Source organism: Heptranchias perlo, chromosome 24 (assembly GCF_035084215.1).
Source record: "Heptranchias perlo isolate sHepPer1 chromosome 24, sHepPer1.hap1, whole genome shotgun sequence".
NCBI classification, from domain to species: domain Eukaryota; kingdom Metazoa; phylum Chordata; class Chondrichthyes; order Hexanchiformes; family Hexanchidae; genus Heptranchias; species Heptranchias perlo.
Window position 1 is genome coordinate 36,134,492 of NC_090348.1, and position 13,899 is coordinate 36,148,390.

Sequence of the window (13,899 nt, forward strand, 5' to 3'; positions counted from 1 at the left end):
TATGACCTTAATTTGTGTGGCCTGTGTATCTACACAGCAAGGTTGCTCTGCTCCTCCATTCCATTTAAATCTTATTATTGAAAGTGCTCTTCCGCTTTTTCTTCTACCTTTCAAAATATATTACTGCATTTTTCTTTACATTTGAACTGCATCTGACATTTATCTGCCCATCCTGCTAGCCTCTCTGTGTCTTCCTGTAATCCTTGTCTACCATACCACCAATTTGGTGTCATTAGCAGATGTTGATAATGTTCCCTCAATTCCAAAGTTCAGATCATTTACATATATAGTAAATAACTGCAACCCCTCTGGAACAATGGTCACCACATCTTTTCCAGTTCAAGAAACTTCCCTTTTCTTTTTGCCCTTCCACGATCTCTGTCCCTGTGGCCTTATTCTTATTCATTTAATTTGCCATTATCTTTGCCATATGTCTTATCAAATTTTGAAAATCAATATAAAGTACATCCACAGCATTTCCTTTATCCTCTGTTGTATCTTCAACAAATTCTCTGGGTTGGCCAAACATGACTTGGCCTCAGAAATCTGTGCTAGCTGGCCCTGATTAATTCATATTTCTCCAAGTAATTTGTCATTTCATTTCATATAGACCCTAGAAATTTAACAACTGAAACAAAACTAACTGGCCTATAAAATCCTGGCTTCTCAAGGTCTCCTTTTTGGAAGAGGGTATCCCGTTTACCACCTTGCAGTCCTTTGGTACAATTTTCCTTGCCACAGAATTTTGGAAAATTATTGTTGCAGCCTCTACTATTTGTCCCGAAAGTATCACTTTGGCTCAGTTGATGGCACTGTTGCTTGTTTAGAGTCAGTAGGTTATATGTTTGAGCCCCACTGCAGGACATGGGCATATAATCTGGGATGACACTTCACTACTGAGCTAGTGCTACATTATTGGAGTGCAGCACTGAGTTGCTGTCCTTTGGATGAGCTATTAAACTGAGGTCCTGTTTGCATGTTGCGGTGATTCAGGTGAATCTTGAAGGTCCTACAGCACTACTCAGAGGAGGAGTCCAAGCTCATTTTCCCCACTCAAATGATAACACCAAAAAACAGATTAACTAGCCATTCAACTCATGATTGCTGGGGACACAGAGCAATCATTACATTTTAAAATAATTCCTTGAGATGTGATGAGGTGTTATATAAAAGTAAATAATTCTTTCTATGAGAGCGGAGCATTACACAAAATATCTGTTCCAAGCTGCCTTTAAGCGTAAGGTATTGTAACAAGGATATATTGGAATTGACTATAAATTTACCAATAACACATTTTGGATTATATGACAATTCAGATGAATATACTTCTGGTTTACATAGCTTGTTTACATACTATAAATTAATTCTAGTGTTTGCCAAATTTGTCTTTGTATTGGATTTTGTTTTTTTACTGTGTAATGCACAGGTACTGCACCTAACATTCCCCCCCTTCACTTTTTTACCCTAGTTATTTCCTCTACGTGCCCATCTCAGATGGTCTTTAGCCACAAACATCAGTGATCTCATTGTCTGGCATTAAGTTAAAATTTAAACTATTGCAGTAATGTGGTATTTGACCTAGATTTTATCAAAAGATTTTTTTTCCTGCTTGGCCAGATATCTTATCACAAAACAACTAATCGAACTTTAATAAAGAAAGACCTGCATTCATATAATGTCATGACATTTCGTAAACACCTCCAAGTGCTTCAAATGCTGTAGGGACTATTATGTAGGCAAACAAAGCAGTCAATTTGAGGAAAATGGACCAAATTATGTGAAGTTACTTTGATTGTAATTCAGATTTGGACAGCTGTTAGGTCCATTACATCATTTGATTGCCAGTGTAAATTTTATCATATATCAACCTTGGTTTTATTTACATCATGTGTTTATCATTGCCACTTACTTCCAAACGTGCACCTTCAATTGGATGTCAGCTAGATGTGAAAAGGTCATTTTATGTCACACCCTGCTTAGCAGATGAAGTGTATGATTGCTTGGTAATTTGAGACTTTGTATTTGGGATTATAGCAGCACAGAATGATACAGCAACTTGCATTTATATAGCGCCTTTAACGTGGAAAAACGTCCCAAGGCGTATGAAAATTGGGAGCCTGAGCCAAAGAAGGAGATATTAGAAAGGTTAACTGAAAACTTAGTCAAAAAGGTTGGTCTCAGGACAGCCTTAAGGGAGATGGAGAGGCAGAGGAGTTTATAGAGTGAATTCCAGACCATGGGGCCTGGGCAGCTGAAGGCACAGCTGCTAATCTTGGAGCAAAGGGAGGGGGGGAGCACTAGAGGCCGGACTTGGAGGTTACAGAGTTAAGGAGGGACGCGGCCATGGAGGGATTTCATGTGGATGAGGATTTTAAATTTTGAGGTGTTGAGAGACCAGGAGGTGGCAATAGGCAGTCTTTCTGATGGAGAAGGTATGTGGTCAGAAGCTCAACTTGGGGTCGAATAGGACACAGAAGTTGTGGACAACCTGAGATAGTGACCAGGGAAGGGGATAGAGTCGGCAGTGAGGGTACAGAGTTTATGGAGTAGTTGCTGTTGTTCGTTGACTAGAGATGGCAATGCTTAGACTCCGAATATTACAGCAAGTGTAATGAAATATTCTAACCAGTACCTCCAAGCAGCTTTAGTTCAGAAAGAGATGTGACTATGCTAGCATACCAGCAGTTGAAAGATTTTCCCCCGCCCCACTCTAAGGCTCTGACTCTAAGGTATCACTGATGCCAGCAGCCTCCTGGTATCCAAGCAGCCATTTTTCATGTGTGAGCCTAGACTACATGTTAGCAAGTAGTTTAACAGAGGAGGACATCCTAGTCAAATCTTATATATTTCACACCTCCTTAGTCCAGGGGTGCTGAGATCACATGTAACAAACAAACTGCTGATCCAGCTGAAATCTGCTAACTCGGTCCCGACTGGGAGTTGAACCTTGGATTTTCTGTTTGTGTGGCTCAGTAACGTTTACCTGCTAATCCATCAGGGGAACTTAAAAGTAGGAAATTTAACATTCTGCCTTTGGTTTAAAGTACCACACACAAATAGAAATATACCAAATTATTACAGAAAAACAAAAATTAGATTCTGACAACCTACATCTTCAAGCCTATTTGGAATGCTGCAGTGATGAAAACTTTATTTTGACTGAAGCTGTCTGGTCAAGGTGGTATGAGGAGTGAAAGTGTGCAGGGTCCTTCAGTTAACTGCTTTGTAAATGGCCTTGAGAAATGTACTTGTACTTTTGGTGGCGAGTCCCAACTTGCCAGGCAATAACAAGTAAATGCACTCCACTCTAATTTGCTTAGTAACTAGAGCCCTGATCTAAGAGAAGCAACTGCTTCAATTGATGTAATTTATTTGCTTTCTACATTGAGAGCTAGCATATCTACCAAATAAAAATTAAAAATTCTAGAAATACACACGTCAGCCAGCATCTGGTTTCCAATGTGTACCCTTTGTCGGAAGAGGAAATAAAGCTGAGTGATTATTGCTTTTACTGGAGGAAGTGAGGTGGCAGGAAAACTTGGCAGTGATTTCCTAAGACAAATAAAATGCAGGCAGCCATTTTGTCAAAATGATGTACAGAGCCTGAATGCTACTCTTCCCACCTGCCAAATCACCAACACAATGAGCTTGCAAATGCTCCATGCCAACACCATAATTAAAAAAGGAACAAATTTTGAATGAATGAAAGAAACTTGAACTAACAGGAAATCTTCAAAGGATTTTAATGTTGGCTTGCTCAACCAAACTTAAGACCCAAGTGGAAGTATTCTGATTGATAAAAGGCCACACCCTTTCAATGACTTTCTTGAATTAGGACACCAAGGTGTATTTCCCAATTATATTCCCACCAAAGAAAGATGACGGGCAGCAAAAGCAACAACGTTGATGTTTAGCTTGTTGAACTCAACCCGGCAGCATTGGCAGATGTGACCAGATTGCTGGCACAATGAGTTCTATTGGTCTTGGTGATGTGCTTGCATTTTTAAAAAGTGCTTTAAGTTTTCAAAGAAGACGCCTTCCCAGAAAGTAGCACGACTTTCACCATAGACTAATAAAGCCCTACTCTTTTAAACCAACTCTCGAGAGTGAAACTGTCTGTTGAACACTGAGGTTTGTTCCACCAGGTCTGACCATCCATCCAAATTCTAAGAACATTCCAGTGGGGTCTGGTTAAAAGAACTAAAAGTAAGATGTTCTTGATGAGTAAGGGGAATACTTTGTCTGCAGTTAGCTGTCTTCAGCCAGGACAGTGGTCAGGACACTACAATTGGTCTTCACGTCCCTTAGCAGGAAGGGGAAAATCTCCTGATGATTTTTCAGCAATCCCTATTATAAGTACTTGCATGTGCACACGTCGATATTGATTGAGGACAGGTTCAGGCTCAGCTATGATAGCTCCTGCAATCAAATAGCCTGCTGGCACTCCTTGAAGACTCACATAAAGGACCACTGGGGACAGGTACCAGTATCTGCCCCAAAGATGAATTAACACTTTCAGAAGAAGAGAAGGACGGGTGGGGGGGAAACCACTGGAAAAAGAGTTCCTCTTCTAAAGCATGATGAAGGAATATCCTGCAGGTTCCAACCAAAGCGTCACAAGGATAGACTCGTCTAATTATCAGGTGTGTTTCTTCCCTTACCCGTTGTTAAAAGTAATTTTGTGTCAGATATGTTCAATTAACTTATTACATTTCTTTCATAAGCTACTAACCAGAAGCAGTAAAGTCTGTTTATCACATAAGAATATTTTGTAGGTTCACACCCTGAGAGATTGTAATCCTTTTAGAAATAAGGAAGTTCATTTATTTAAAAAAAAAAGCATAATTCATTCATTGGCCAATACTTGTGACTCCAATTGTCTGCCCAATGTAATTATATATGTATAATGACTTAATAGAACTCTGTACTCATTGCATACCAAAGAGATGATCTGTACCCTACCTGGTTTCAGTCTATTACTTTGCTTCATATTTGAGTTCATATATTGTCTTTGGTTTTAATCACAGGTCCTCAGGACATATTACACCCCCAAAACATCCATTCATCTAGATACTGCAGCTGGTCTGAGGTATATCCATGCATGTACTCTATCTTGTATTTGTTTTAATTTTTACAAGAGATCAAAATTTGCCTTATTGGCAGGAGTGATAATTTCACAATGGACATTGCTTTTAGAATAATTCTATTCATTCTCTGAATTCCGCAGTTGGCATTTCAGCTGATTCATAACTGATTCAGTAGGATGCCTTTCGTGTTTGCTATAACCTCAATGGGTTTAAGACAGAGTGAAAGCGTTTTCCACTGTTTATTACCCTTTAGGAGTCTTGCAGTGAATAATGAGTTATTTGCTTATCATTTTCTCCTGTAGGTTGAAGGAGAGTGTTAGCTGGTTGAGTGTACTGGATGCAGCAAGTGATTACTGTCTCATGATTGCTTGGTTGCTGGGGCAGTGGTCGAGGGATTTACAAATGGCCTCAGCACCCCCATCCGTACATTAGGAAGATTAGCAAGGGTTATCACTCCCAATCACTATCCATCATTCCATCCTGGATATGCATGTATTGATAGGGAAGATAGAGAGAAACTTTTTCTGCTGGTGGGGGAGTCTTATGACAAGGAGACGTAACCTTAAAATCAGTGTGAGGCCATTCAGGAGAGAAGGGTGGTAGAAATGTGGAACTCTCTCACAGGAACGTATGAAATTGACAGGCAGGAAAAGACCAGCTGGTCCATCAAGCTTGCCCCACACCATGATGGCTGGAGCATCATGACTAGACATTCCCTTACCTCCCTTCTCCCCCCTCCCCCCCCCCCCTTTCTCTTAAAAGAGAAATAGACAGAGCAGAACAAGGTGAGAGACAGAAGGAAATGAGCAGAGACAGACAATTAGGATGGAGTAGAAAGAGACAGAAGGAACGGAGTCACACAAGAAAAGGAGCTGATAGAGATTTTTTAAAAATGGAAGGCAAAAGAGACACCGAGGAGAAGGAGATGATGAGAAGGAGAAAAGATGGGATGAGGGAAATACAGAAGATGTGGGACAGGCACACAGGAGGGAAGGAGCAGAGAAATGGACAGCAAAGGACAGAGTAGAGACACGTAGAAGGTATTGGAAGAGAAAGAATGTTTTTCCACCTCCCCCCGCCCCCAGACTCCCCAGTACCGATATCCTTAGTTATAAAAAGCAGTTGATGCTAGCCAAGGGTATTAAGAGATACGGAGCCAAAGCGGGTGGATGGAAGTAGGATACAAATCAGCCCTGACCTCATTGAATGGCGGAACAGGCCCGAGGGACTGTATGGCCTACTCCTGTTCCTTTGTGGAAATCGGGTGATTTCTTCTGGATACGAGGGTAAGCTGTGCGAATTTCTGGGAATTTTTTTACAATGCCACGAAGCTTGAGCATGGAATTACCCGTGTGGCAAATTCAAAATCTCAGCTGTGCCATTAAAAGTAGGTGCAAGTAGATATCACAGGAAGGGAGAGAGAGAGAGAGAGAGAGAACTGAAGGGACAGTCATTCTATCCCATTCTCGTCCATTTCCAAGTGGTAGACTGAAGAATAGGCAGAGCCATGTTAATGATTTACCTGCTGGAGAAAAGTAATCAAATCTCAGCAGCATTTAACCTTCTCCACCCCACCCAGCTGTTTTATAAGTTCTGTTTAATCACATATTTAATGAGACCAAAGACTAACTGAAATTCCACCGCCTCTTTATGGTGCATTGAACTTTTACATATTTATTTTGCCTCTCCTCCATTCCTAATGGTTTAGACTTGTGCTGCAGTAGAATACCATCGGAGCTGGCGGCCCTCTAATACCTCGCTTAACTGGCCGTTCTTTGTGTGTAACCTCAAATAGTGTAAATCAGCTGTCTATTCAACTGCGCTTTGCAGCAGGGATCAAAGAATAGCGGTGAGCAGGAACCTGATGAAAGTTCCCCTCCCTAATCCAGGGGTGCTGAAGTAAAGTGTAGCATAGCTTCTGCTACCCCAGCGGGGATGAGTTATCTCAACATAGTCTGAGAATCAAACTTTCTGCCCTGTGTTATTCAACTACTCATTGCTTAATCAGCTCAGCCATTAAGGGAGCATTTTATATGTTCTGTATACCAGTACAAAATAATGAAATACTGAATCTTAGGGAATTCAAATATTTCAAGTTCCAGATCTGTTGATACTAAAACTTCTTTTCCTCCAATTTTTTCTCCTCCTCTCCTAAAGACTCTGGCTCTTCCTGGAGCCCTAAATTCTGGAATTCCCTCCCTAAACCTCTCCGTCTCTCTACCTCTTTCCTCCTTTAAGACGCTCCTTAAAACCTACCTGTTTGATCAAGCTTTTGGTCACCTGTCCTATTATCTCTTTAGGTGGCTCGGTGTCAAATTTTTTTGATAACACTCCTGTGAATTTCCTTGGAACATTTTACTATGTTAAAGGCACTATATAAATGAAAGTTGTTGTTGTATGGTTCAATGGCAATGGTTGCCCTCTTGGTAACTTGCATAAGTAGCCATTCTTCACCTGTGAGCCTAGACAGTAAGGGCATGATTTTAGCTGGGAGTCTGGAAACCAGCCCATCTTTAGATATTCGCGTGGAGAACCCGGAAGCCAAATGAGTGTGTCACAATCTGCGATCACAATTCAATTGAAGGTAAGCATTTGAGCTTCCGGGTTTCCCACGCGCCAGGCAGCCAGATTGTCAGGCTGGCTGCCTGTCGGGATGGAAAGGAGCCGCAAATCGGAGAGGGAGGGAGGGAGAGATTGATCGTGGCCCTGAAAGAAATCAGAGGGGTGAGGGGGCATGGACGACACGAGTGGGCCTTAGATAAGATCAGGGGGGTCCAGGATCCAGTATCTGAGGGTCCAGTATCGGGTGGGGGGGGGTTAATCGGCCGATCGGGGGTGGGTGGGGTCGTGTCTTATCAGGTGAGCTTGTTGAGCCTGGATGAAGCACTCCTGCTTCTCCGGGCCCACAAGCAGTGCAATAAAGGCACTCACTTCATGGATCCAGTCCTCCCCGTCTGCTTTCACCTGACTTGAATCTGAAGCAATGGGAATCCCGAACAGGTATGGTAAAATTTGTTTTACTTTTGTAATGCACAAATTAAGTACCTCAACTATCGCAATGAGGTACATTGCCCCTTTAAGTATCGGCCCACCGGCTTTAAGTGGGGGCGGAACTTCCGGGTTTCTGTTGCGCGTGCATATCCTAACGCGCCTGGGTCAAACCCAGAAGTGGGCACGTTGGAGCTGGGATGCGGTCCCGCTCCAAAAATTCACTATTTTTACTGCATACCTGCCCCCAACCCACCCATTCTTGGGGGTTAAATTTGCCCCCTAAGAGTTTACAAACTTTTTGACCTAACCTAATGTTCCATATTTACCTTTTGATACTGTTTATTTTCTTTTATACTTCTGGCATACCTTGTTAGTCACCTCTTTTGAGAGCTGAAAAGGGGTTTTTGTTTGACTTCACAAAATTACAGTATTTAGCTAAGATAGATATTATGCAGTGTTTTCCAACTATATTTGCTTTCCCAGAAGATTATTTAGAAAGCAAGCTAAAATTGCATTTACCAGGCAGATAGGACTGAGATGAATTTTCTCCTTCATGGAGTATTTTGAACAGCTGAGCAGCAGCTGCCATTTCATACGGCTACACAAATGTGCTTTTTAGATACACCAGAGTCTTTTCAGTGTGCTTTGGACCTTTAAACATTGATTTCAACTTACTTTCTTTCTATAATCTTGAGGTAATATGCATGTTTCCTGCAATCTTGGAGTGGCCTTCATCCAGTTTGACAATTACTATTAATTTTTCCTAAAGATCATGTGTGCATAAAATACTGGAAGTACACAGCCAGCCCTTCAACATCTGTAAAAAGAAAGGACGTCTTAACATTTTGAGTTACAGATCCCCTCATCAGAACTGGAAGATAAGCGAGCTGCATAGTAGGACTGAATGAAACAAAAGGATGGGTGGAAAGAGAGGCCACCAGGTATAGTCAACAATTAGGAATGCTGACTTCTGTCACAAAGAGAAGTTACATTTTTTTAAAAGCTGGAAAGAGATGAAAACTGGTGGATGCTTTTCAAACATCATCTCTAGTGAGGCAATGAAAAGACATTGGCCTGGAATTTCCTGGAAAGTTTCGGCATAACTATGGCATAAGAGCAGTAAATTTACCCCAAGTAAATTCCCGTATAAATTTTACGCCAAAAATATCTCTATGCAAGAATTTCATCAGTCATTTGTGCACTTCCAAGTTATGTCCACCGAAACTCCATTTTGCTCATTAACATAGCTCTGCTCCCCATGTAAAAGACCAGAAAACGCAAGTTTCCTGCATTCAGGTCTGTTCTGAATGACTGACTGAAAATTTACATCTAAAATTTTTAGCTCAGCACGACCTGAAGTCACTATGGTGTTTTATTGTGATTTGTTTAGTGCTTTTTTTTATTTCTCCTTAATGAGACCTGCACTGTATTTTCTATATCTTTGGATGTTATTTTTATGGCATCAGAATCTGTTACATTAAAAAAAGAAAAGCTTCCACAATTGCATTTTCTTAAACATGCTATGTTTAATGTGCATAAATGATGGTTTGCTGGCTTCAAACTTTAATTTTCATAACATCATTAAGATAAAGAGGGACTTAAAGAAGGAAGGCGGCATATGTTCTGTGCTTTCCGTGGCCCCCGATTGCTCGCGCTGATTTCTGCTTGTTTTACGCCGGTTTTAATGTTCCTGCGTAAGCTAATGAGCCAGATTTTGCAGGAAAAATAACGTCGTCAGAACGACGCACGCTAATATTAATGTGCAAATCGTCCAGCAATTTGTAGCGAGGAAGAGATACCCCGTGAATTGCAAATCGCCACAAGTTGCTGGGCGATTTGCACTACTCCGTTGATGGCGTTGCGAAAATGGCAACTTGCCCTTAACCTTCCCGTGAGTTTTATGAAGTTGCTGAATTTGCACATTAATTGCCCATTAAATTCACGACAGAAAGTTAAGTCTAGTAATTAAGTGTAAGGACCCTTTTAACAATGTGATAATTGTTAATTATTGCCAATCAACCTCTCACCCAAAAAGGGAACAATTATAAGTGTGGAGTCTCATTCCTTCAGGTTGTGAGTTGTTTTAGATTTTAAAAATGCCAAATTTTTACATTTTTACATTTTTTCTTACTTTTCCTTTATGTCCCTCTTTTTTGTCTCTCTCAATCCAAGCTTTCTTTCCCTTTCTGTACCTGATTTGACATGGAATTTGCCCACTCTAATTCACCCTCCTTCTCCGTCCTTCCTCTGTTTATTTCTCTATGCTTAAATCTCATTGGTTATCCCGTTGTTCACCAAGGTCCCAGAAGCCCTGTTGGCCTCACTGCACTGCTATCAGCTCGCATTTCCAGCAACTTTGTGGGCAAAAAATTTTAAAACCTAAATGTGCACGATCAATGGGGCATGCCGTGAGCTGCCCCACCCCAGCAAAATCTGGCCATTTGAGATTTTCAAGACAAATCAGCATAAGTTGCCATTGGCAAGATTGGCGTAAAAACAGATAGAAATTTCACTGTGATTTCTGCGTTAGTGCGATCCGGGAAGGTCTAGGCCATTAATAGAACCTTGTGCTGTAGTTAAAGAAGCACGGGATTAATGATTGAGCAGCAGAGGTAGGGAGAAACTTGGTTAGTGGACTGTCTGTCTGGATATACAGGAAGCCTACTTTCCAACAGAGGATATTAGAACATGTGATCTATGTTGAGCAATCACATGTCCCCATGCATATTGCAGTGGAAGGTGGTATGGCTAAGTTGAACAAACAATAGTCTGCACTGTGTATGGAGCAAGACTAGTAGCAACTGCAGTAGTGCAGGGAAGACACACATCACTAGGAGCGTCTCCCACAAATCTTCCTACTGCTACTGTACATGTTTTGGGGCCCAAAATCCAAGAAGCATACAGAGTAGGCTTCAACTCGCTTGAGTAGATAATCCAGATTGACATTCCAGTTAAACCGACAACTTGTCTGCCAGCTCCAGTGATTCAGGTAAACATCAAGATTCCAATGGAAGCAATTGACCCCCAGCAGAGAGTTCTTCCAATGTCTCCCAGTATTCCTCCCTCAACCAATACCACTAAAAAAAACAGATTATCATTCATCTTACGGCTGTTTTTCAGTCCTGTACAGTTGTAGATTCCTGTGACTATAGCACGGTGCTGGACAGAACGACCTCACTGATATTTTCTGGTTCTGTATTTCCTAAGTTCCCACTTGTGTGATCTTGCTATATACAAATGGCAGCTGTATTTGTCCACACAACAGTCGTTGCACTTCAAAGTTATTCATTGTACGTGAAGCACTTACAGACTTAAGGTGCAATATAAATAGATGTCTTTTTTTATTTGCGGTTGCAGACAACATTAAGGAAGTATTTAGCGAACCCATAAATTTTCTCATAGATCAATGTAAGAAGATGACCTCCAGCAGTAGCATCTGTGTAAGAGCACATGAGCAGCTGGTTGTCCTCTAGTTCATAGGCACTTCTATGCCATCACGTCGCACTGCAAAAGTGACTGCAGGCCACCTTCTCTTAAAAACAAGGAACCCACACCAACATCAGCAAAAGAATCTGTTAGCACTGCAAGAACATCAGGAATAGTCACAGATCCAGAAACTGGATCTTCTGTCGGACTTGCATTTCACCACTACTGTTGTTCCATCAACTGGGGGAGTACTTTAGGAATAGGGCGTGGACGCAAGCCTTATGTGGAAGTTCACAAATCTGAGAGTTAAACACAATAGAAAAACCTATTGAACACATATATCACAAGTTCAAACACCACCTATCCCTATCACTTTAAAAAAAAATTGCTATAGTTCAGGGTATTAGTTTTTCTTTCAAAGGTTGCACCAGACTTCTCACAAGTGAATGGCACTCTTTGTGATCTCATGGTATATATTGTTATCGCCCATGGCTAACAGTTAGTTAGTAGCAATACTGAGTATTGGACTTCACATGAGATTCTCTTCAAATCTCCTAAGTTTCAGCAGATGGAAAACATTATTTAGGACCTACTAGTCTAGCTATAGCAACCAATTGAATTCATTTTCATGCAAATATTGTGCACTGGAATTTCTGTAAGATCACCACAATGCCCTGATCAGGCCACACTTTCAATACTACATACAGTTCTAGTCAGTGTGATGTAAAGAGGCAATTTAGGCCATAGAAGCAGTGCAGATTTAAACCACAAAGCTGATTCCTAGCATCAGAGAAAAGAGCTTTGAGTAATGACTTGATAAGGAAGGGCTCTTCAGCCACAAGGATATAAAATATGTATCAAACCTTTGAATGAGACATTAAACCAAGGTCCCATCTGCTTGTTCTGGTGGTTCAGATGGACATTAAATATTCCATGAAACTTTTTGAAAAAGAGCAGAAACCTCAACCTCCCTCAGCCAAAAAAAAACAATTAACTTATTATTCATTTCACTTTTGTTTATGGGATTTTGCTGTGTGGAAAACGGCTGTTGTGTTTGCCTACTTAACAACAGGCTCCACACCTCAAAGTAATTCATTGGATGTGAAGATTTTGGAACATTTCTGAAAGACATGATAAAATCTTATATAAAGGAAAGTATTTTCTTTCTTCATGAGATAGATGGAGCAAATCCAAAGCAATGCTTTCAGACACACCAACACAGGAGGACGTGAGGGCACAGGTTCAGGTTTATGAAAGGCAAATTCAGACAAATATCAGAAGTATTTATACAGAAGGTAATCAACAGCTGAAATATGTTGTCAAGAAAGATGGTGAGGCACTGACACTGGACTCATTTAAGAAACAGCTAGATGCTGTAATGAGAAAATGGTAGCAATTGCTATTCTGGAAAGGAAAGATGTAGAATATTTATAATTCTCATCCTTGTGTTCAAATCCCTCCATGGCCTCGCCCCTCCCTATCTACGTGACCTCCTCCAGTCCTACAACCCTCCGAGATCACTGCACTCCTCCAATTCTGCCTTCTTGCGCATCCCCGATTTTCATCGCTCCACCGTTGGTGGCTGTGCCTTCAGCTGCCTAGGCCCTAAGTTCTGGAATTCCCTCCCTAAACCTCTCCGCCTCTTTCTCCTTCTTTGAGTCACTCCTTAAAACCTACCTCTTTGACCAAGCTTTTGGTCACCTGTCCTAACATCTCTTTATTTGGCTCAGTGTCAAATCTTTGTCTGATAACGCTCCAATGAAGCGCATTGGGGTGTTTTTACTACGTTAAAGGAGCTATATAAATACAAGTTGTTATTGTTATACTGCCTTATCACAGCTCACAGCCAATTAATTATTTTTTTAATTGCAGTCACTGGTGTAATGTGGGTAATTGGTATCTGGCTCATTTGAGTCACGGTCGTGCATTGAAGATCCATTCTAGGACCTGAGTACGTTCTAGGCTGGCACTGTGCTGTAGTACTGAAGGAGTACCACATTGTCAAAGGCGTCCTTCAGATGATCTGTTAACTTTAGAAAAAAATCCCATAGCACTATTCGAAGAAGAGCAGGGTCCTCCCAAATGTTCTTCCCTCAACCACCACCAAAATATGGGCTGAAGTGCCTTCTTTTTCCTAACCTATCTTGTAACCAATTTACAGAAGCAGAAATAATGGACACAAAAGATTTATAAATCGTCCACAAAAGTTTAATTTACTCTCCAAACTTCAGACTTGTTCAGCTAAAAATCAGTGCAACAAAATTATTCTTCCACTTTTTCCTCCTGCACATTTCTTTGATAACGACTCTGGATCCAGTCAATTATGTTCCAGCCAACACTTTAAATGGTTCCCTCCTTACTGATGAATCCTAAAGGTATTTATATCATATTTTCC